The sequence below is a fragment of the Dermacentor silvarum genome, chromosome 5, assembly GCF_013339745.2.
Source record: "Dermacentor silvarum isolate Dsil-2018 chromosome 5, BIME_Dsil_1.4, whole genome shotgun sequence".
NCBI lineage: Eukaryota > Metazoa > Arthropoda > Arachnida > Ixodida > Ixodidae > Dermacentor > Dermacentor silvarum.
In genome coordinates this window covers 131,433,016-131,459,209 of record NC_051158.1, presented here as the reverse complement: position 1 = coordinate 131,459,209, position 26,194 = coordinate 131,433,016, and positions in this window count along the sequence as shown.

Sequence of the window (26,194 nt, the reverse complement as noted above, 5' to 3'; positions counted from 1 at the left end):
CAAACCTGGCTTCATTTTTCACTTTCATAACTTCACAGTTGAGCTAATCATGGAATGAGTGGAAAGAATGTTTCTCTCGAGCATTCAAAAAGAATTCCGTGGAACTTTGGAGTAACACAATATTGTGTCAAATCACGAAGTCAAATCACGGAGTCAAATCACGAAGCTGGAATGACCGCGATGCGGGCGAGAACGATGACTTCGTGATTACGAGCACATACCTAGTAGACTAAGCTAGTGTACAACTTCGGCTGCTGTGTTGGTGTAAAATTCTAGATATATAGACAGGGTGAAGACAACGGCAATGACCAGGGTTCGAAGACGAAGGTGCAGTGTAGACGATGGAACGCCCACGACGGCATAACGGCAGCGATGAGACATGGAATGCATGATCACTGTGTGACGAAGATGACATTACGAGAGTCGGATTCTAAACCTGGATTGACGGCGATGCAACGACTACGAGCACATTGTTAGTGGCCCACGCTATTAAACAAGTTGGTCCACTGAGTTGGCGTAAAAATGCATAACGACGACGGCATCACGAGAGTCATATCACGAAGCTGCTATGACGACGGTGGAATGACCACGAGGACTTCCCGACCACGAGCACATACGTAGTAGCCCAAGCTGGACGCTGTGTCGGCATGAAAGGTTAGATAGATAGAGAGACAGAGCGACAGACTCAAAACACCTCAAGGAGGCAAATAATGGTAGTTCCATAAAAATGAAGCTGTCCAGGCGATGTAATATGTGGGGCTGATAACCAGTGGTCAATAAATTTTACAGCGTGGATGCCTAGGAAAGGGTTGCACAGTCGAAGTGCGGCAGGGAAATATGGTGTGCTTGGGTTCTCAAATTTTAAGGCGCAGCTTGTAATCAGTTAGCGCAAGACAGGGGTAATTAGAGATCGCAGAAAGGTTCTTGCTTCGGCAGGGAACACAAAATACGCGGATCATAACGATGGTTATGGTATCTTTGAGATAAGCGTTGCTATGGGCTGTATTGCTATTTGAGTAAAATCAACCAAACACTGAAAAAATTCTGTTTTCGGACGTCCCTCTCCTTTCTGGGGTTTTACGTTCTAAAACCAGTTCCGATTATAGGCACGCCGTAGGGGAGGGCTCCGGATTAATTTTGACCCTCTGGGGTGCCTTAACGTGCACTACAACGCAAGCACACGAGCGTTTTTGCATTTTTCGGCGTTATCCATTAGCAAAATTACAATTAGGCGTCATGAAAATTACTTGTACTTATAATTATTTGAAATGATCAGAAATAATGGAAATGAAAATGGGGGAAAAATAACTGGCCGCCGGTGGGTCACGAACCCACGTCTTCGCATTACGCGTGTGTTGCTCCTACCAATAGAGCTACTGCGGTGCCGTTTTCCCACAAACTTTCTGAGGCATTCATGTTTATCTCCTTGAACTAACCCTGGGAGTGTCAGCCAGCGCCACTACTCACCAGCCTTGACGGCAGATGTGGAACATCGTTTTTCCGCAGGCCTCAAGTGTAGGTGAACGCGTTGGGTGCACCAATGTGCATCTTTCCGATCGTGAAAGCCGGCTAATACGCGCAAAATTGCCGCGCAGCTGGCCGCTCGAGTAACTTTTCCTAAAAAGATTATGCGTAATTAATCAACTCCTCAAATAGATGAAGAGTACCATTGAGAACATTTTAAAACAACATGAAAAACCGCCGATACAGCTTTCTGTTTCTCAATACGCCCTACATAAAAGTACTGTTCCGAGCGGGAAATAAGCCCGCGAATACATACACGCAAAATGCCTCGAGCGGTCGGTAACGCGGCAATTTTGCTTGTACTCGCTGGCTTTTTTTTTGCGCATGTTGTTGCTCTATAAATTCGCTGACGTTTATTTTGTGTATAATTGTACAATTATGTTGCAACATTACAATCTGAAATGCCTAGTTGTACTTAGCTGTTGCTGTACATTTTTTTATAAACTTGAAGAGACTAATGACCATGGACATTACTACTATAAACTTTCACAGTAAGCAACGCTTTTGTAACGCGCAAAATTGTGCATGTATGTGTGATCTGCTGTCGAACCTGTCATTCTAGGGGCTGATACCTTTGTCCGGCGTTATGCCTTTAGTCTCAGTCTACCCTCGTTTGAATGAACGAGAAATAAAATTCAATTCAATTCAATTCTTTCAAGCTCTGAAAAACACTTTTATGTAGCACGTATTGAAAAACAGAAAGCTGAATCGGCGGTTTTCGGGTTGCCTACAGTGTTCTCGTTGGCACTTTTCGTCTACTTATAATATTTGAGAAGTTGATTAATATTTAAGTCTAACTATGTAATTAGGTGGGATGCAACAATTAACCTGAGTATGTCTAAGCGGCGGCAAACAACATTACCTTGGTTTTGTCGAGCTAATGGCGTTTGTGTATTTAAAATTGTGCATGATACTTCGATACCCTGTATAAATTTGCCCATAAGTATCGAATTGGAATTCTCAGCAATGCGTTGCCTAAACCTTTTATCTAGTAGGAAAGGAACGATCAACTCATTGCATTTACTTGCATAACATTTCACAAACTGCTTCTCGTTATACTTGCATAGGTTCCAAAATTAGCGTTCCTTCTGCATATTTGTTCCTTTATTGAAACTTGTAGAGGTACACGTGGACATGACACACATACAGATTGAGCCTAATCTCCCATTTTGTATCCATATATAATCAGCCGAAGTTTTCGGTTGGAAAAATGAACAACTGCAAATGCTTGTACATTGCAGGATTTTACCGCCTTGTATACAGCGGGTCTGCGAAGTGGAACTGTTACCTTCGCAATGCTTACTTATGGTGAGAATATTTTCCTGTGTCCATTACATCGAATTACCTGCCTCACAACTTTTGTACTTACTCCAGTACCGCGCTGTGAATCTCTGTCGATATAAGTTTATAAGCATAATCTTCCATACTAAAGCATACTTTTGTGACGCGTGATCACATATTGTAGCGGCACGTGTGTACTGGAAGAAAAAGTTCGTGACAGTTCACTTCCTGAAGACGGGTTACGAGCAGGTGTACGGACGCCGCGAACATGCACAGCCAGCACCGCGGCGTCGAACACAAACGAGAAGATCGTAAACGCATCGCGGTCGCTCGCTTGATCTCGACGGTGCAATGCCTGGTGTGCCACATGGAGAGCCATATTGAGGCGAAAACCTCAAATGCTTTATCAAACGGTGGCCTTGAAAACGTTTTGCCAAGCCAGCGGACATTATTTATCTTCTTATTCCTTTGAAGTGCTTGACTGCAAGCGCCGGTATCAGTTACGCTACAGATCATAATACCACACTCCACAGCGCCGGAAACCTGTTATTGTGAACGTACATGCAAACAGTGGACCAGGAATTCACCACCTCACATAGCTCGTTAGAAAGGTGTGTACGATGATACATTTCTTTCTCCAACGAAGCATGTTGTGTCTGCCCAAAATCGTGAAAGCGCCAAATGTAACTTTATCAATGTTCAAGCTGAAGCGTCAACGTAATTATTCTTTCAAAGAAGAATCTTAAACGGGCTGTTACCAATAAAACATTTTGCAATAAAAGAAAGGGTGACAACATGTTACCCTCCTGTAACGGTAATGGTAATGCATTAAATGCTGGTAATGCATTAAGTTATACGATCGCAGGGGTCAGACTTCTTGCAAGACATAACGAGCCGCTGTGTACTTTTGTGGTGCTTTAGGTGGACCTCCTCAACGACACATGCGAGCACTTAATGCGTACTACCTAAAGGGCAGCGTGCTTGTCGCGTGTTACAAATGCGTAACACAATCCGGACACAGTTAAAGACACATGATTGTCGTACTTCGTGGCTCTTTATTAGACAAAGTCCATTTCAGCGTCGTCCGGTGGGAAGAGATCATCCGAGCACACACCGTCACTGGGGCTCCGCGATGGCTTCTCGACGTCATAATCCACTAGGCCCCGGCGAGCGCCCTCCATCACCGTCTCTCTCGCTTCGCAGCCAACTGTCGCCACAACCGCCGCCGCCACAGCGTGACGTCAGCGACGCAACACCTGCTTTTCTGCCTGCGCTCGCAGCTCGTTCCCTCTCCACCCGCCACCCGCCACTCGCCCGGAGAAGGTCACTTGTTTTTTGTACCACTCGACTGTAGACGAGAAAACGATCGCCTGGAGGCGCTGCTGCGCCTCCTGACAGCGCCCCCAATGTGGAAATTTCAAGGAGCGCGGTCGCTCCGCGGTGCAGTCTCCGCTTTGTTTACATTGTTACGCCCGCGCTTTCCTTCGCTGCTCGTGCTCACGGCGCTCCGTTTTCGACGGCGGCAGATCGCCTGCTTGCTGAACAGCGATGCAAAGACTGCAGTGCGATTTCAAGGCGGTTGCCGACGCCAACAGCTTTTTTCGTGGCGGCAACCTCAAGAAAGGGAGCGTCTGCTTCCACACGTGTGTGTGTTGAAAAATTGTGGGCGGTGATGTGACAGTGAAAGCCAAGTGCGTGTCGGAGGTGTCCAAGAAGATTGTATACGACATCGAGTTAGAGGTACACACCGAGTACAGTCATTTAGTCACTTTTATTTCTCTATAGTGCAGTCACAAAGCGGTCATGCATGCTTGCAGAATGTGCAGAGACGGTGACGATTGCGGTTGGTTTCGCTTGTCGCTGGGCGCGCACACACGGCTGCTCTCATTTGGGCGCCCAGGGAGTTGCATCAGCACTGTCAGCACGGAAAGAACACATGCATTAGGCAACAATAAGCCAATAAAATTATTTAACGATGTAAGTACTACATATGCGCAAATTGCCTTATATCACTCTGTATAAATGTTTATTGTATCATGCCTTATTCAATGCTACAGTCATGGCAACTCATTGCATTATTGAGCAAGGTATCTTTTCATTGGTCATGAGAAATCACTCGTACAACTGCTCCGCGAAATGAACCCAGGTCAGGGTAACCAGCGATTTGCTTGGGACCAGTAGCACGAGCGCAAGAATTAGCGACACATGCCTCACCAAAGCAAATCTAGTTTGTCGTCGGGCGAATGCCCCGCCGCAGCAAAGTAAGCTCACACCGATGGCCGGCTACTACACGAAACGAAGATTCTTTGCGGGAAGAGTGAAGCAGGAAGAATGTGCAAGGTGGCAATTACTTTAAAACATGCTTGGATTGTGAACCCAGAAAGCATGGCTAAGCAACAACATAACGCGTGCGTCTCGGGCAGCTGCTTTGCGATCTGCCGCTCACCGACGCATGCGATGACCGCAGCTTGCATTAATACGGATTGCCACTACACAAACGACAAGTAACGTGCGGCCCTATTTGTTGCCTGTACTACTAGAAATTTAAGTTGCAGCGTTTGGAAAAAGGATATAATAATCTGAGCCAGTCCTTGCGATCGCGAGTGAACGAACAGTACAATCAATTAAATTCGTAACTTTTACGTGCCAAAAGCACAATATCATTATGAGGCACGCTGTAATGGAGGGTCTCAGGAATACATTTGACCACCGGGATTCTTTAACGTGCACAAAAATCAAAGGACATGGCAAGAAACAGTATTCTTGCATTTCGCCCCCATCGAAATGCGGCCGCCGTGGCCGGGAATCGAGCTCGCGTCGTCGAGCTTAGCGGCGCTACACGTATGCATTTACCGCTAAGCTAACACGGCGGCTTTCACTGTACGATTCAACTACGCGACACGTCTAAACAAACGGCCATGCATAAATACAGGCACATTACTATTGCGTTTTTTATCGAGCGGCCGTGATATTGCACGCGGATGCGAAAGTACGCGACTTACTTGACTCGGCGCACTGCAGTTACCACGCTTCTCGTCTGTCCTCCTCTACCACCTCCCGGAATTCTGTAGAACTTCACGGGCGGCTTTCGACTTTTCGAGGCTCTTGTGGCAATCAAAAAGACAGCAGTATTGCGTGCCACATTTCCTGGTTGATGAGGTCGCGCTCGCCGTCACGAAAACAACGCACGCGGTCGCTCACGCCGTAGAGAACACGGGCGCGCACTGGCCCGGCGGCGACCTTCGACACTTCCATCCTTCCGCCAGGGGAGTGGGCGGCGCTGGTGCCACGCGGGCAAACTTTAGGTTGCCTCGTCTATACGCCGTGTTTTTAAGAATGAAATAGTTTTAACTCACGTCGTCGGAGATTATTTTCGTTAGTTTTCGTTAACTATTCAATTATGCATTTAACTTGTTTGTGCACGTAATGTACGCCTCTTCGAGTAGGCCAGCTCATCAACTAAAATTCTGCTATCTGCCAAACCAACCTTTAAACTTTTTGAAAGTGTTCGCTAAAACACCTTGTATATACGTACGGTTCTTCTAAAGGGAGAGAGGGTATGGCGGCTGAGCGTGTGGTTAGCGGCGATGCGAAGGTGTAGAATTCGAAAGAAAGATGTGCTACTCGACGCCGGTGGAGGAATGTGAGGTAGTGCAACGTGTCAGCCGGTATGACGTGTTACTGTAGATTCCTCGTTTCGTATAGGGGGCATGAATGGGTTGGGGTGGATTACCTGCTCCGCTGGAGTCAGTGAACTATTGTCTCCCTGGGATAGAGAACAAAAGTAGCGGCATAATATGGCACTCGTTAAAAAATAAATAGATAAAGAAAAACGAAAGGAATGAATGAAAGAAAAGGGAGGTGGGGAAATTGGATTCTTATTGACAACCCAATAACCTCACTCCCCCCCCCCCCCAAAAAAAATAGCTAAGCAACCCAATGATGTATAACTAAGTGCTGTTGCCTATAGTTTTCACTTCGTGGATAGAGATATTTGCGGTGCTTTTAATTTCACGGTCGATTTAAAGGTACTTGCAGGTTCTGCGCCTTGGGTGAGAACATGCTTTTTTACGGGGGAATGCTGCTGGCTGACTTTTGCATGCACTAACATGTTTTTAAATGTTTCTGTTGCGGCAGTAGGTTAGCCTTGGTATCTACGGTAAGTTTTTCTCAGGCGCTAATTACTTGATAATACTGGGTGGTATTTTCGTGGGTTGTTGTTCATGTTTGGCAGGGCATTCTAATATTTGGGAACAAAGGCTGCGGTGTGTCAGCTTCTGGTGTAGGTTGTTTCTTAGCTAATTCCGACTACCTCTGCAGTCTTTACGCGACGTCATAGGCTCGGTAGAGAAGAATTTGTGGATAGTTTCTTTCTGCTAGCGTTACTTTAAGGTCATTCAGTGGCGAAGACAACGATTATAGCGGGCCCCTAATTCTTCTTATTTCTTTCGCTTGTACGACAAAAATTCCGCGCTTGCAGTGTCGCGGGTGATGACTGGCGTAGTCTAAATATTGCTGACTATCCGTAGGCTTCCGGTAAAGCGTCGTTCTCAGTCTCCCGTTTTCAATGTAAACCGTCGTGTCGAGGAAGTTGATTTAACCTGGAGAGTGAGCGATGAGCAGTATATTTAATACACAGTTCAAAGCGGTTTATTAGCAGGTTTAGGTTGGTTAGCATGTTTTTCCATATTTCGATATTATGAATATTGTCAATGTAACGTAGGTGTGGGGTTTAAAACTGTATCATTTTCATCAGGCTTGCTTCATACTGTGCAATGAAAATGTTGGCTTACGTTGGAGCGATTGGTGTTCCCGCGCTTGTGCCGAAAGTTTGTCGGTAGTGAATAGAATCGAATTCAAAATATTTAAGCGTAAGAACTAATTCAAGGAGTGACATGTAACTTAAGGGGCGTGAGCTTCAGGACTGACTGCCAGGGACTTCGACACGGCTTCAATTCCTTCATTCATTCGTATGTTAGTGAAAAGAGCAGAAACCTCTAAAGCTACTAGAATAGCGCCGTTGTAGAGGATTTTGTTGGCGTTAGTCGAGTCGATAATTCGAACGAAGTAGGCCGTATTTTGAACATAATGGTAGGTGGTTGGGATGTTTGACAGATGGTTATTTAAGAATTTAGATAATGACTCAGTAGGTCGGTTGTTATTAGACACTATAGCCTACCTGGATTTCTGCTATAAATATTTATTCCACGGGAACCTTATGTATCTTTACAAGAACGTAAAAGCGGCCGACTGCTTCGTTATTGTTTTCGTGCGTGTTTTCTGTGTGCTTCTACAGTTCGTAAGAAAGGCAGATTCCTCGTCGCATTGTGATTTGCAGTGCATGCAGCCAATATAGACGATTGGCGACATTTGTTTGTTGGCACTAATTGAAAATAGTTTTATATGATGATTATTGAAATACTAATTATCACTATACTGAGTTACTATCAATTGAAACGAGAAGGTTTCTTGAACAGTGGCGCATACGCAGTGGTACATATACGGTGTTCCAAGCTGACGTAAAGGCGATTCGTTGAAGACCACCACATATCCAGTGACATATCCAGTCACCTAAGACGGCGTCAAGGACGGTTGTCAAAAAGCGTCAAATACCTATAGTTATATATCCAAACCCAAGTTCGAGTGAATCAGGGTCATCGAAGTAACGGTACATGTCTGGTTACCTATGTTAACGTCAAAGAATTTAATTCAAGAGCGACACATACACGGTGGCACATACCAAGGGACAGAAGCTGGGGTGCAAGTAGGTCACTGAATAACGGCGCATAACCATTGGCATGTAGCTAGAGACCCAAGTTGGCGTTAAAGATGTTTCTTGAAGACACCACACTTAGGTGCCCGCGACTGAAGTTGGTCCAACAATTGCTCTTAAACGCCATTCCCTTACCACAGCAGCACGATGGCCTACCCATTTGACCATAGACTACGCAGTGCCCCAAGACAGACATACCGCAAATTTAGGGAAGTTCCCAAAGACGGCAGCATTATCATTCTGGCAGAAACCGTCTCACGATGAATGTCACCGTTAACGCCGTTAGCTTTAATGAAATGTTGCAAAACCACTATAAGGCCAAAACCTAAGCACTTCATTAAGAGCATGCATGCAGCCTGGCTCCTCTCTTGCGTTTCTTACTGGACACTACTGCACCGGCTAGCATTCACCACCACTTCGAACAGCGGTACCTGCCCACTCCCGCATCTACCTAGCCCATGTAGGCATAGAAGAGGTCCCTTGAATAGTGACACGTATGTACACATTGCCACAAACTCAGTGATGAAAGTTGGTCCATGGTTGGCTTCACAACCTGTTACCCGGCAAGCAGCGCGCTATCCTACGCATTCACCCAGTGACTACCCAGGGGGCCAGGTAGGCGGGAAACGGTTAGTTACATAGGTAAGTCGATAAAAACCACACACACGCATACAGGCTAAGTTCCTTAAGAATGATATTGCAATATTATACAGAGAGAGGGGCACATACTCCACACTTCATAACCAGTGACCCAAGTTGCGTCAAATGACGTCATTGAAGATGAAGAATGGCGCACACCCAGTGCACGAGGCCAGCGATCAACGTTAGCATAGAATCGTTTCATTGAAGATCGGCACGTATCTAGCTTCACATACTCAGTAACCCAATGTGGCGTCATAGAGTTTCGCAAAACAGCGGGACGTAGCCAATGTCACATACCCATTGACCCTTTGGCCGGCTGTTAGTTTCGAATCCGGTTCCTTGAGTATAGGAGCCCGATGCTCTACCCAATCGACCATGACTTCTCTGTGACCCAAGTTAGCGGTAAAATGGTTAGAGCACCGATACAATAGATAGAGAGACATATACCCTACAGTATTTGAAGTGTCCTACCAATAATAATCACAATTATAAATGTGGACAGAAGGTAGCTTGACGCAAATCTAAGTAGAACCCGCCGCTTCCGCATTACGCCCGTAAAGGGTATTCAGAAGGGGAAGAAAGCCCAGAGGGATAAAGGTGCAGCAAGACGTCCCTGGGGCAAGATCATTCATTAAATCATTTCTCAGTCCCGCGAGCAGCAAGGTCACGTGCGGCCGCGAGCAGAAATGTGCACGAAAGCAGGACACCTCTCCATCCCTGCCTTTGTGTAGCGTTAGAAACGCTCATACATACCCTGTCGGTAAATCGCGGACCCCTTGCACTTGACGAAGTTGACGTCGTGTAGTTTGCTCCCCTTGCTGGGATGAAGTGACCGCATAACTGCCATGGCAGACTTGGGCTTGATCTGCGCTGGCTTAAGCCCTGAGACCAATTTGTACGCACAGACAAATACTCAATATTGTCACTTTTCATCTATTATAATTTGAGAAGTTGATTATTCAATTAACCTAATCATGCAATTAGCGGAATGCAAAAAATAACAGTATCTCCAAGCGAGGGCAAACACATCCACCTTGGTTCTTTCCAGCTGCGGGCATGTACATATTTTAAATCTTTGTGCATGATAGGACACCCTCGATAAATTGTCACACAAGTGCCTAAACGTTTGCGGAGACAAAGCTACAGTCTTATTAGTTCTCGCAAACGTAAGATTGTACACAAAATTTTTAGGCGCTGGAACGACCGTGTTGAATTGTCTCGTAGTAGCCTGCTTTTACTCAACCACTGTCAGAATATTTCGGGCACAAATGCGAAGCGCAATAAATTCATCATTGTTGTTGCGCGGAAACGTATCCAAATATCCATCGGTTTCAATCATTCGCCTGTAAATTACATTGTTACTTCAACACTCTCTTCGACAGGAATCACTACAAAAACATCGTAAAAAAAGTGTAACTAATGTTTACTCAAAATCTACTAAACTTTTGACCTATGGATAGAATTGCATATCAATTGTACTTTTATATTGCTGTGTAACATCGTGAATTTGCTGTTCTTTGTGTGTGATTTCTTGTTTGTATGGCTCCGTCAACTGCTGCGTTTGCGGCGGTATTATTATTGTTTTAGTATTGTAATGTTCATCTAGTGCAGATTGCACCACATGATTGCACTAGATTAGAAGTGCATTATGTGTTCTAATATTCATGTACCAATTCAGCACGTGTTTGAAGTTCTTTCAGTTATGTGCAAATTATTAATGACTAAGTTATCCTTGCCAAATGTTGTCATGTGGTGGGACAGGGTTTGGAAGCAGCACATGTGGTTTTTTCATTGTGTCGACTCAAATTGGTAACTATAAATGGAGGAATAACGCTATTTCTTAACTTTCATTTTTATTTGACGTATGCTCCCTGCCTCACCATCTGCGGCTCACTGACATTGGCTGGCACACGAATAAGTGAAGTTTTTAGGAAAATGTGTTTCTTGCAGATGAGCAAATGAAGCGGCATCCAGAAACAACTGGCTACTTTAATATCGCATATGCAAAGAAACCATGTTTTGTTGTGCAGAGTCAGACAGGTGAGTAGATTTCAAGAATTAGTAGGATAAATAAATCAGGCATGAAACGGAAAATTCAGAAATGGTATTTTTGAATAAATACATGTTAAATGCTTCTTATTCCTGCTTTACGCTAGATCTTCGCGAATGTGGATATTTGTTCCGAGCGACCAGTTTCAGATTTGTCTATAAACTTTATCGCTTTCTCGAGTCAATGTACCGATCTGCCATGTATATATTGTTAACTATCATAGAGTGCTTCACGAGAAATTTTTCGATAAAAATGTGAAATCAAATTTACATAGCAACTACTGTTTCAATTAAATATGTTAGATATGGCCCCGACATAACATGCTCTACTTGGCCCACAATTACAGACATTCACATCATCTGTCCGAAAAGGAAAAGCGAGTAAATAAGTATACTATTTCTTGAAGCGTGTACATGTGTAAATATTTACGTGGATAAAGGAATATGATTGTCGATGAACACATAAATGCAACTGTAGCAATTCTTAGAGAGGTAGTTAAAAGCATAGAAACCTTAGGACATCTTAGTCAATTCGAGGCACTTCGATAATCATGACCAACAGCAATATGATCGTTTAACTTCTCGATACAAAGAAATATAGAAAGTAGTAACCGTTGAAATGTTCTCTTTATCCTGTCAACTATGTTGTGTTTATAGAGCTTGACAAAGCTATTGCTGCTCTATGGTGTAATTATTGAACAGAGTTGGTACATGTAGAACACGAAAAAAAGATTAACACTCAAAAACCACTTGAATGGGTTCCGACGTGGACACTGAGTGAAGGAAACACTAAAGGATGATCGTAGAAGTCATAGTCATGAGCATGACTCAGCAACATGACAATGACTCAGCGAAAAAAAGATTAACACTAAAAACCACTGAAATTGGTTTTGACGTGGGGACTAATGAAGGAAATACTAGAGGATGATGTTATAAGGCATAGTCATGAGCATGACTCAGAAAAATAACAATGACTCAGGGAAAAACGATTAAAACTCATAAACCACTGGAATATGGGTCCGAACGTCGGTACTGAGAGAAGGAAACACCAAGGGATGGGGGTAGGTCAGTTCATGACCATGACTCTGCAAAAATGACAATCACTCACCGAAAAAAATAAACACTCAAAAAACAATGGAATGGGTTTGGATGTGGTACTAAGTAAAGGAAAAGGCTAAAGGCTGATGGTCAAAGTCATAGTTATAAGCATGACTCAGCAAGAATGACAATGACTCAGCGAAAAAAGATTAACACTCAAAAACCAATCGAATGGGTTCCGACGTGGACACTGAGTGAAGAAAACCTAAAAAGATGATGGCAGAAGTGATAGTCATGAGCATGACTCAGCAAAAATGACAATGACTCAGCGAAAAATATTAACACTAAAAACTACTGAAATTGGTTCTGACGTGGGTACTACTGAGCGAAACACTATAGGATGATGGTATAAGTCATAGTCAGGAGCACGACTCAGTAAAAATGAAAATGACCCAGCGCAAAAAGGTTAACACTCAAAAAGTACTGAAATGGGTTCGGATGGCGGTACTAAGTGAAGGAAACACTAAGGGATGGTGCCAGAAGTGATAGTCATGAACATGACTCAGCAAAACTGACAATGACTGTGCGAAAAAAGTTTAACCCTCAAAAACCGATGGAATGGGTTTCGTTAATTGACAGGACCGCACACTGCACAGCTTTCCAATTTCGCGAGTACATCACCGATAAAAAACGGGCTCCGAAAGAAGACTTCAGCTCCTGAGAGTTACCGCACACTACGATCCATCAGTAAGTACACTGGGCTTGCGGGAGCAGTAAATTTCTCCTCAGGAATTAAGGTTGCAGCACGACAACCACGTTGCAGCCGGTGCCCCGAAGCACTCTAACCGGGTTCATTTCCAGAAACCCTTTGGCAACGGGCAAGTCCCCGTTTCCATCAGCCATAACACCTCGTCTGACCGCAGTGTTCACGACGAGAGCTATCCCTCTAACTTGTAGAACGACAGAACCCCCGTTCTCTGTTGAGCTTGCATGTGCTTTGCTCCAGAGGCCATACACTATGTTTCCCTCTTGTCCACCCTTCCGGCGGAAAACTTCTCGCTGCTATGCAACTTCTCGCCTTTTCTGTTATGCGCTGGAAAACCTATTCTGGTCCGCGACCAGTAGTCAGCTGCTCTATGACCTTTCTTGTCACATAGAAACAGCGGTTTGCGGTCTTCTCTTGTTTTCGCAAGCTCTGACATTGACGCTGACGGCCCTGCTTCCTTGGGGACACGTTCTTTATTTAGGTCGAGAGTGCCTGCGCTTCCATAAAACTGTCAGCGGTCTCGCACAGTGAACTTGGTGTTTTGAATTTCTTTCCTTGTGAAAGATTCCGAGTTCTGGGGAACAACTTTCCCTGCTCTTTTATTATTACTACTTTCAAGCTAGAATAGCTTTTCTCCGTCTTGCCTATTTCTAGCCAACGGTCAAAGTAGCCGAAAAGTGTTGCGGCGTATTGTAGGCCGGACTCGTTTTCTTCTGGATTGACTTGGCGAAATTTCTCCCGAACCTTCCGCGTTGTACCGGAACCGCTGCAGTAACACCGTTCTTCATCATCATCATCAGCCTATATTTTATGTCCACTGCAGGACGAAGGCCTCGCCCTGGGATCTCCAATTACCCCTGTCTTGCGCTAGCGTATTCAACTTGCGCTTGCAAATTTCCTAACTTCATCATCTCATCTGGTTTCCTGCCGACCTCGACTGCGCTTCCCTTCTCTTGGTATCCATTCTGTAACCCTAAGGGTCCACCGGCTATCCCTCCTATGCATTAAATGGCCTGCCCAGCTCCATTTCGTCCGCTTAATGTCAACTAGAATATCGGCTATCCCCGTTTCTTCTCTGATCCACACCGCTTTCTTCCTGTCTCTTAACGTTAGGCCTAACATTTTTCGTTCCATCGCTCTTTGTGCAGTCCTTAACTTGTTCTCGAGCTTCTTGTTAACCTCCAAGTTTCTGCCCCATATGTTAGCACCGGTAGAATGCAATGATTGTACAGTTTTCTTTTCAACGACAGCGGTAAGCTCCCAAGCCGCTCTTAGCTGATCATAATTCAGCGCAGCTGTCGAATTTATTCGGCCTATCCTAGTTAGCGCCTTCCGGTCCGTGAAATAGCCCACGTCTCACGGCGCCACCCTTGGCAGGTCGCTACTCGTTCAAACAGCTGCAGGTACTTGTCGAGGTCGTCGAGTGCTTCATTGAAGGGTGGTATGAGTTTATGAGGAGTGCAGACATCCCATGCACCTGTGGTATTGATGCGATACCCTTCTGGTTCATCAGCCTCAGTTGACTGCACCCTGTTCGTTATTTTTCTTGAAGTCGAAGCTCCAGCTCTAGAATCTCCAGCTCTTATTCTTGTTCTTGAGCATTCTGTTACAGCTCTAAAACTCTCTGTTACCACTATGCGTTTTCTTTTGTGAAGTCGCGTTTATTTGTGCGCTCGTCGCGACTTTGGGCGCACTCTCTCTCTACCAATTCTCCGTGCTCAGCACTCTCAAAGCCTAGTTCTCGGCCAAGTGCAAAAATGAATTTTCCTTTTCCATGGCTCAGCTCCGTATCTCAGTAATGGCTTTGTCTGTTAACAAGCAACCTTGGCAGGCCCGCCAATTTTGCTGGTTCGTCGGCCCAGGGAATCAGATACAGAAAAGTAATAGACAGGACAAACATTTATCAACAGAAACGGCAACAATTACACTTACGATGAGCTACAAGACACTGAACTATTTCTATACGGTCCACACAGTCCACGACTCTCGCGAGTTGTCACAGCGTGTGTCTTCACTGATTATATATGAGTCTATGAGTATCTTCATAAATGGTCACTCACAATACTTGATGACGATGTCGGAGGTGTCCGCGGTTAAGACTTGCAGCACCATTTGTACATCGAAATCGTACAGGTGGCCAGCGCACGAGCAGACAAACTGCTCGCGCGACAGCACGGCGGGCCCCACGCATTCAGCAACGCGGCATCGTGGCCAGGACCACAGCAGGCGGTAGTGCCGTACCTTTAACGTTGCTCGCCCGAACATCGCACTCTCGACCAAGGTCGTCTGGTACCGCTGGGCTCGAACGCCAGTTCAGCACAGAACAGCACCGACCCGCTTCGTTTGGTATGCATCTCAGCTCTGGCCTGGAACACTGGTTCACCACAGAGACGCCGGTCTCGTCCCGGGTGGTCTGGTAGCACCGGCTCGGTCCGTTTTGTGCCTCAGATTGAACCCGTATACGCCCTGGCTAACCTGGCAGCGCTAGCTCAGCGTTTTACGTTCTAAAGCCCGGAGCTTCCATGCACGATCGTATCGAGCCCGCGCCTTCACTTCCTCTTCGTGGCTTCCGTTGGCTTCTTTTACAGCAAAAGGCAGCGGGTATTGTCGCACCTATATCAGAGCCGCTGAAGTTAGCTTCAATTCACATTGAACAACGTCCCTCTTCCCCGGTAAATTGGAAAAGATATCTCTCAAGTTGCTCAGAACGTCCCTGACTTGGGGTCGCTCGTCTGCGTTTCTTAATACTACTTACGACTACTTCTACTATACTAAGAGCGCTTGGACCGCAGACTAACAGAAGAAACCGTCTTAGAATGCCGACATCACACGACAGCGCAGCGGAGGGCAACGAGAGCTCTGTTGCAGTTTTTAAAGGCTCCAAAATTTGAAAAGCGGCTTTACTCTGAAGTGATGTTTCATCATCATCATCAGCCTTATTTTAGGTCACTGCAGGGCGAAGGCCTCTCCCTGCGATCTCCAATTACCCCTGTCTTTGTGTGCATGTAACTTTTAGTGTTCATTGTACTAAAAATTCGCCCCCCCCCCCCCCCTATGTAATGCCCCATGGGCCTGTAGGCTGAATAAAATGAAAACAAATTGAAAATGAAACACGTTTTTTGAACGCAGTTCTGATGTACAGGTTCCACTGCAGCATTGAACAAGATAGAATCGGCGATGAACGGGCGACGGAAACACGCATCGCGGGTAAGGCGGGCACAACTGTATCATCAGACACGCAAAACACACTCCGAGCAAGCTGCAATTTCAAGAGCACAGGCGAAACTCTGGTGCCGACATTGAGCTCTCCCGTCCGGCAGTCAACATTGGCACTACACAATTACAAAAAGTCAATCCCTAGAATCACGTCATGCGAGGAGCGAAGAACAGTAAACTCTGCATTAAAAACTCTCCCACCCAAAGACACATCCACATTACACACACCAACCGGGTTTAATGATTTACCACGGACGTCAGTTAAACTTGTGCACTGGTCCCCACGCAACCTAACCTTGCGTCCCAGAAGGCATTTAAAGCCCACACTCATGACCGAGACAGTTGCTTCCGTGTCGACTAAAGCCATTGTAGAGAACCCATCAGAAATTAGCTGGAGGCAGCTTAGTCAGCAGCGCACATTTCACAGCGACCTCACCTCCATGAGGCGCGCCGGCTAGTTTCCCGGCGGGGGCGACACGAAACGGCGCCGAAGCGATGGTGACGTGAATCGCGACCGAGGGGATGGTGATTTGGAGGCTGGAAAGGCTGGTGGTGGCGTCAGAGTACGGTTGGAGGCAGGGGAGCGGTAGCGGTTCCGGGTTCTTTCTTTTCCAAAGTAGGTCTCCTGGGCGGCGCGTCTGTTTTCTCGGAAGTGGCTTCCTGAAGGGGAGTCCCTGGCCACTGAGTGCGCAGTGTACGACCGCTAGACCGCATAGTCGGCGCTGGTGATCCGTAATTCGATGCTCGGCGTCGGCTACAGTACCTAGCTATGTGGCCAGGCGTGCCACAGAAATAACACACTAGCAAAGGGCGAACTTCAGGATGCGGATTGAAGTATTCTGCCGAAGACATCGGTTGGGGTAACGAGGCTCTTCCCATTGAGTGTCGTAAGTAGCGGTAAGTCTTTGTGGGCGAAAGCTGCCTGGGCGTTGATCAAAACGTTGAGGGGCGAATCATTGCGTGGTGGTTCGGTCGTATCGTAATGCGGTTCGTCTCTGAGCCTTCAAGATCCGCGACGCTGCTTAGTGCTTCTCACTCCTATTTATTTGTCAATTCGCTACCTTTTGTTTTTACTTAATTATATAGAGAAGGCCCTTCTGTTTTCTTGATACTTCTCATACTTATTTTTGTGTAGAAATTATACGTTCAAATCACCTTTATATCCTCAAGAGAGTATTCTTGTTTACTAGTGTCACCAAGGGCGCATATTATACTCTTACATAAACTACGAGAATGATCCCGGCCTAACGCGTACATTTATAGCGTACACATACCGGAGTTGCGTTTCAGCCTAATTTGGGACATCGGTTTGCTGTCAAAGTGAACGTCTATGCAGTACATGTTGCTAGGCTAGTCTATTCATAATAAGCAATTTCATTACTTAATACGCATGGCTGCTTAGTGCAAATGTAAATCAATAAGAGGAGGAGACAAGTTGAACTTTGACTTCGTCCCTTCCCCCTTTTTATTCTGTTTTTCGCTACGTGGTGGTAGGTTTTATGGTCTGAGATTTTTTTGTACGTCGAAAGTAGGGAATATTTTCTCCATTCATCAGACATGCCAGAGAAGTATAATTTATGCATGCCACTCATAACAGGCGCCAATTTCTGTAGGAGTTCGATCACTTTGAAGGCGACGAAGTAACAACATAGACTTAGCAGTTCACCTGGAGTGTCGTTGAAATAAAATAAATATTGGGCTTTACTTTTGTAATCATTCTGTCAGTAGTATCACTTTGATTAGAAGACGATACGGAGCTTTCCGTCACTTAAAAGTTGCTTAACGCACTTATCGAATCTGGCCTCCTAAGTATATCTGTCATGGTTGTTTTCGATGCCGTGTAATGGTCATAAGTAATTTTATATTTATTTAAGTTCATCGTCTCACTTTGCAGATCCCTCAAGTTGTCTTACCTGGGTATTATGAAACATATGGACGATAATCTGGACGACTGCATTGGAGCATTTATGAAACATGCGTAAATTCCACCACTACAGTACATCAATATGTCAAAGTGTTTGCGGAAAATCTGAGAAACAACCATAAAAATGAATTCCTCTTGCTTGCTGTGATAAGTTTCTGGTTCTGGAAACTGGGCTTGTCCAATCCAATGAATAATCTGCTTGCTCATATTACTCATTTAGCCCCTTCTAAGGCAGCGGCGGCGTTCAGCAAGAAAATTTGTTACGCACACAAAAGAGCACGACCAATTGCTATCAAACATTAATTATAATTTCTGCATGTTCAATGTAGCTGCTTCGATGTTGTTCGACAGCTATTTGCGAGAGGGGGAGGGGGGATACAATACCTTATCCAACGATATACTTTGGTGGTGCCCTTAACGCGTTGTCTGAGGAGAACATAACGCTCTATGAAGGAGCGTGATATGAGTGGTGAGCGTATCTCCTACTTAGAAGTATCTAAAGATCGCAGATTTTTTACAGCTATAGCTATTGAGCAAGCATCCTCTAGTCGTTTTCGCGTTCAAAGGTGTTGCAAGGGCATGTTTAAGAATAAAAAGGTGTGGGCCAAAAAGGCAGAGAAAGAAAAAGTAATGTTTTGTATCATCACCACACACAAAGCAGCGTCTCGTCACCAACTTACATTTTCTTCGTTCCAAACATTGTTTGGGAACATCTGCCCATGCGTACATCAAGCGTTACCACACCAAACAGTGCAGTTACTGCGCATGAAATTGGTCAAATTGTCGCGGGTAGTGCTTCGCCACATGGCGAAACTGCAAATTATATAAAGGTTAAGGCACGTGCTAAACAATGGGCAAATAAAATCCGCAGCCACTAAAGGACCTAAATAATTAGCTCACGCTTACGTGAACTGCACTGTACGCTCGTACAACTTTATTGGCATAGAGAAGTGTCCCTCTATGAAGAAAGCGGTTTGTACTACTGTTCAGCAGGCCAGGTGATACTAATGGAACTAATTGTAAACGTTCAGTTACGCACAGTGAAGGTATCGCTCTGTTGAAGGTATTAGATCATGGTCACTACGGCAGTGAGGTCCCGAAAAGAATGGGCCCGAACTGGGTCAAATGTTAGGTGAGACCAAATTCAAAGAAACTACGGACGCCATCTTCGGAACCAGCCAAAAAGTGGTAGCCACAGATCTTGAGGAGGCGGTCTTCGCACTTAAACAAAGGCACCAGACTTCAGCGATTGCTACTGCGACAGCAGCAATATCCCTCACACTATAAAAAATAAGTGAGTCTTGGTAGGCTCAGTGCAGCACCTACTCCACAGAAAATGCATTTACTGTTTTCGAACTAACGATAGAGTAACAGATTACAGAGTATTTCATACAATTGTTCCTATTGCCCGCCCAACTAAACTATACACATCAACTCCACGTTCCTGGGATACTAAAATTTCGCTACGTTGAAGTGACCGAAAAAAAATTTGTTGGTTAATGTCAAACAAGGGAAATATTTATGTTATGCGACGATATGTGCGCCTTCATGAGGGCACGCTGAATCGATACGACACCGAAGGCAAACCTGGCTTGCATCAGTATGACTCTCGGTGGCCCAATCTTACCTAAAGTGGCTGAGCACCGGACATCAAGATTGAGGACTCGTTTACTTGTGATGGGCGCCGGTTCAATCTTCGCTCTCTTTTTGAGGTGGCCCTAAAAGAAGGATCACGTGTTGGAAAATTTGTTGCAAACTTCCTGTAATACGTAGCGATCCCCCCAAAAAATCTCGCAGTTTCACCCGAAAGGCGAAGCATCAATTGTGCTATCAAATTAGTAGAGAGCGATACGGAGTAAGGATAGCAGTTTTATCAGCTGTATAACTTGGACATGCAGCAGCACCAGCAACGCGCAGAACTGTTGTCGACGCCGTCGGCGTTTCGCCCGCGTTCGCACCGAACGCGCGCGGCGTTGGTTACTGTTTGCCAGTGCCTCTGGGGGCGGCTCGGAGGTTTTCGACAAGATCAGAATGGGACACTCGTCGAGAAGCGTCGGCAATCTTACCCACCTTCTCGCCTCGCACCGTTTTTATATAAATACGCATTTGGTGCCGCAGATAAACGTCACCTCCCCTCTCTCCCTCCCGTCCCCCCACGGCCTTTCGGCTGACGGACGAAGTCGCGTTTGCTCTCTGCCGTGTGTTCGCGCGCTTTCGCTCGCACATACAGCATACGGCGCGCGGCGACGATTTCATCGCCGTTGGACTTCATACGGAACCTCACGGCGACTGCGACGACGACGCCGACTCCAGAAATTCGCTTGGAGTGTCCATATAATTGTTATCGCAATAAAAATTTCAGAACCCTTCTACTACTTGGAAGATGGAAGCCAGCGAAGTTGTGACTATGATGGGTCTGCTGTGGTGAATACTGCTATAGTGAAGTTATGTCTTACCATTATTGATTATATTGAGCGTCTTCGGCATGTTCGTCAAAGAGAAAGGGCACCGGCGCGATGGCCAAGTAGTGCGTTTGCTGCGCCAAGTCCGCCCTATTGTCATAGACTAGCGTTGACCCACAGCGTTCATAGCCGCGGCACATTGCACTGCAGCGTCAGTATCATGTGGGATCTCACCCGCTCCGGCTCTCGGCGGCTCATACGAATATATTCAACGCGGGTATGAGCCACACGTGATTTATTCTTATCTTCTTCGTTCCTGTCTTTCTTCTTTTCTTTCTTCTTTCTTTCTTGCTTTCCTTCCTGCTTTCTTTCTTCTTTCTTTTTGTCCCTGGCTCATACTCCCATATCCCTGGCTGATACCCGCATATCCAATGTGGGTATGCGACACATGCGATTTTATTATCGTCCATCGTGACGTAACTCATGAGGATTTGGCGTAATTTATGTCATGACTTATCAGTGATGTTAGTCATCCGTTTTGACACTTGTGCTAAAGGACAACTGGCGGGTAACCGCCACGCATATGGAGCCAACCACCATGCACATGGAGCCGAAATGCCGATGATGATAGTTTTTTTCTACACGTGGACACGATCCCTTCAGGAACTAGCCCTTAACAGCTTCTCTGTAAAACTACGTCACTGGCTTTAAAGAGGTTGGCTACCGCTGATATTCGCGTGAGAAGAGGCTGGCCACATTGCCTACCGATGGTGTAACCGATGTTAGAGAACAACGACAGGGCAAACCGACACATCTCTTGGTTCAGCTGAAATCCTGAAATGCACAACATTTTCAAAACACCATCCAAGTTCCGAAGATGTTCTTCACGTGTACCAACGAAAGTAATATAACCGTCCAAGCGAACAACGCAGCGGAGCCTAGTACGGTGTTCGTATCTCTCTTGAAAGGGCTCAGAGCCGTACGTACTGCGAAAGGCATGTGGTTGAACTCGTACCATCCCGTAGCATTATTAAGGTCGTTGTAAACTTGTCTTTTTGGGCATTCTCCATTTGCCCATAGCCACACGTAAATTCATCAAACGAAAACATTCCCAGCCAGCGTAGATAGGATGGCACTATCAATCTGATTGTACAGGCTGTCGGATACATACTTCCGTTTCGTCTGAGAGACACAGGAAAGGCCGCAAGGAACGAGTAGCCTAGCTTGTCATATACACGTACACGGCTATATCTTTACTGTGTTTGCGCTGCTGAGATCTCATCTCCATAAAACAGGCGTCGTACGCACTACGAAAGTGCTGAATACAGCTATGAAGGTGAGACCCAAGCTTGTCCAGGTTAAGTTGTTGCATCCTTCGTACAGGTGCCACGCATCAGCGGCCACACGGATATAAAGCCAACAGACAATGAAGCCAAGTATAGCATCATGGAAATAACTGGTTGACATTGAATTTTGAAAATAAGGAAGAAAAGGGAAATGAAAGTGGACCAAAAGGTAACCTGCCGCCAATGGTAGCCGAAACCAAAGCTTCTTGGCTTGATATGGTCATCGTCATCTTCATCCTCAGCTGATACTTATGTACACTGCCGGGCGAAGGCCTCTCCGTGCGATCTCCAATTACCCCTGTCTTGCGCTAGCTGATTCCAATTTGTGCCTGCAAATTTCCTAACTTCGTCACCGCACCTAGTTTTCTGCCATCCTCGCCAGCGCTTCCCTTCTCTTGGTATGCATTCTGTAACCTAAAGGTCCATCGGTTTATCCATCCTACGCATTACATGGCCAGTCCAGCTCCACTTTTTCCGCCTAATGTCAACTAGAATATCGGCTATCTGCCTTTGTACTCTGATCCACACCGCTCTCTGCCTGTCTCTTAACGTTAGGCCTAACACTGTTTGTTCCATCGCTCTTTGTACGGTCCCTAACTTGTTCTAGAGCTTCTTTGTTAACCTCCAAGTTTCTGCCCCATATATTAGCGGTATGTGACTGGTATTTGTTATCCCATATATTGCCGATAAAAGGCAATAGTTGTACGCTATTCTTTTCAACACCGGTAGAATGCAATGATTGTACACTTTTCTTTTCAAAGGCACTCGTAAGCTCCCAGTCAGGATTTGGCAATGCCTGCCTTATGTACTCCAACCCAGTTTTATTCTCCTGTAAATTTCCTACACATGATCAGGGCCCCCTGTGAGTAATTGACCGAGATAAACGTACTCCTTTACATATTCTAGAGGGTGACTGGCGATCCTGATTTTTTTTTCTCTTGCCAGGCTATTGAACATTTTCTTTCTATTCGGCATATTCAACTTCAACCCCACTCTTACTCTTTCTTGGCTAAGGTCCTCAATCATTTGTTGTAATTCGGTTGCTGAGATTAGAGCACTGCACGGGCTCTGGCTTACCCGAAAGCCCAAGCCCGGCCCGGCCCGTGGGCCGGGCCGGGCCGGGTAGAGCAGTTTTTTCACGGGCTCGGGCCGGGCTCGGGCACGGCGTGTGGTTTTTGACCCGGGCCCGGGCCGGGCTCGGGTTTTTTGACGCGGGCCCGGGCCGGGCTCGGGCTTTCTGTGAGTTATTCTCGGGTATCTCAACTCTGAAAAACATGTATTTTTCGGTCTCGGGCCGGGTTCGGGCCGGTTTCGAGCCGGGCTCGGGCCGGGCTCGGGCTTAAGGTAAAGGGGTGGCGGGTCGGGCCGGGCGGGTAACGTAGATAATTTCCGGGCCCGGGCCGGGCCCGGGTCTCGCCATAAATGTTTTGATCGGGCTAGGGCGGGCCGCCCAATGTAAAAACGGGCCCGGGCCGGGCCCGGGCCGCAAAAATCGGCCCGTGCAGTGCTCTAGCTGAGATATTCGCCGTTGATGGTCACTCCTAAGCTTTCCCAGTCAAACAGCTCGAATACTTCTAACCTTGTAGTGAATAGCATTGGAGAGATTGTGTCTCCTTGCCTGACCCCTTTTTTGATACGAAACTTTCAACTTTTCTTGTGGAGGGCCAAGGTAGTTGTGGAATATTTGTAGATATTTGCCAAGATATTCACGTATGTCTCCTGTACTCCTGCAATGCCTCTATGGCTGGTGGTATCTCTATTAAATAAAATGCTTTTTCATAATCTATGAAAGCCATACAGAGAGGCTGACGGCACTCCGCGAATTTCTCGATTACCTGATTGATGTCTTGGATATGACCTATCGTATATTATCCCGTCCTGAAGCCAGCCTGTTCTTTGGTTGACTGAAGTCAAGTGTTGCCCTGATTTTATAGGAAATTATCTTGGTGAATATTTTATACAAAGAAATCAAGCTAATGGGTCTATATTTCTTCAATTCTTTAACGTCTCCTTTCTCATTGATTAGTATAATGTTGGCGTTCCTCCATATTTCTAGTACACTTGAAGTCGTGAGGCATTTCGTATAAATGGCCTGAATCTTTTCAAGCCTCATATATCCTGCACCTTTGCTTAAATCGACTGTTATTCCAACTTCTCCAGCAGCTTTTCCCCTGGTCATGTGTTGCAATGCCCTTGCAACTACATCGCTAGTTAACTACATCACTACTTCGAATGAAAGTAGCTTGGCTGCTCCGGGAACTGTACAGGCCAGTATAGAATTATTCCGCTGCTTTTACTGTGTCATCGAAATTGTTGATAGTATTACCCTGCTTATCTTTTAATACATACATCTTGCCTTGCCTTATGCCAAGTTTTCTGCTTACTGATTTCATGCTATGTCCATATTTTGCTTCTTCCTTAATCTTTCACGCGTTACAATTTTGAATATCCCTTACTTTCTTCTTGTTGATCAGTTTTCATGCGTTGTCGTTTCATTATTAGGTGCCTTGGTACTTGGGAGAGCTTACCTACTGGTTGCCTTGGTGCCTTACCTCCCACGTCTATTGCTGCTTCCCAGATCAGCCTATTTAAGGTTACATTTACTACCTCTATGTTTTCTTAATCTTTCTGTTCTTACTTTTTGTTTCTGCGTCTAGGTTGGCCTGATTCTTCTATATGGTCATAATTACCAACAAATCGAGCGCCTTAGTTTCGTTTCTTCTCTCCTTGATTCATAGCGACGATCTTGAACATGATAGCGTTGAGGTCATTAGGTGTCAAGCGAGGGTTTACTAGCGAAGTGCCTGGTCTCCTATGTTCACGTGTTATGTTTTGGCATTGGGCAAAAACATGATGTTCCACATCCACCCGCCTTGGCTTTGAGTGGCGCTTGCCAACAATCCCAGGGCGAGATGTAGTACACATAAGTACCCGAGATATTCATGGTCATCGCCGTAGCAAAATCGGTAGTGATGCGTATGTTCTGGGTTTGGGTCTCCCGTAGGATTTCACAACTTTTATTGCGATAACAATTATATGGACACTCCAAAGCGAATTTCTGCCGTCATCGTCGCCGTGAGGTTCCATATTACGTCAACCGGACGCTGCATGTGCGAGTGAAAGGGTGCGAGGGACGCGTGCTTTTTATTTACATTTATTTCGCAGTATGCTTGGACCAGCCCGTAAGGGACTGGTCCTTACAAATACTGGGCGGAGGTCCCTAGTTCGGGACCCCAGTGGCGGTAGCCGCCGCTCGGGCGCGCCCAACTAAGGCTTCTTGGGCCTGTAAGTCGTGGCAGCCGAGCAGGGTCGCCTCCCAGTCTTCCCGGGTTGGGTTGAGGATGGGGGGATGGCCGGGTTGGAGGGGCAGGCCCACACCATAAGATAGGTGTCTGATGACACCGCACCACAGTGTGGGCAGTTGCCAGTAAAGGAGGGGTCAAAATGTTTTAGAACTGCCGGGCACAGCAAAGTGTTGGTTAGAAGGCGGAGAAGGAGCCGCTCATCCTCCTTCCTAAGGCCTTTACATGGGCGGGAGTAAAGGCGATGACTATCTTGATAGTATATTGTAATATCTTTAAAGGTATAGGCCGGATTAAAATTGGGTTCCTGATCGGCTGGGGAGGAGAAAACCGCCCGGTGAGAGAGCGCGCGGGTGGCTGCGTCTGCTGCCTCGTTTCCTGCTAACCCCTGATGAGCAGGGCACCATATACGGTAACGGTGTGCGGGGTCCGTATCCCGTATGCAATTTTTGTAGATATGATAGGCTTGAGAGGGGGTCCAGCCTTGTTCGACGTTCCGACAGGCCCCTCGCGAGTCGGTGATTATGTATTTCGAATCGGAATGTGAGGCCGCGAGAGCGATGGCGACTTCTACGCGTGTGTTGCATTGCGGGCTCTAAAGGTGAGGCTGTTAACTGTGTTGCTGTCGTGAACTACCGCCGTCGTGTACCATCACCCGTGGTGAGGACCGGAGGCATCCACGTAGTAGACACCTATTTTGTTGCCATAATGTGGGGCTAGAGCCTCCGCGCGCGCCAGGCGCCGGCCATTATGATCTTCATGTGACATGTTATTTGGAACAGGTCGCACGTGGAGGGCGTCTCCACAGTTCTGGGATGCGAAACCTATCATCCATGGGAATGGTGTGTTGGATATGGAGTCGAGAAAGAAGGCGGCGACCTGACTCCGTTTGCGACAGGCGTGTGTATTGGTTTGTGAGGTGCGCTTCCCG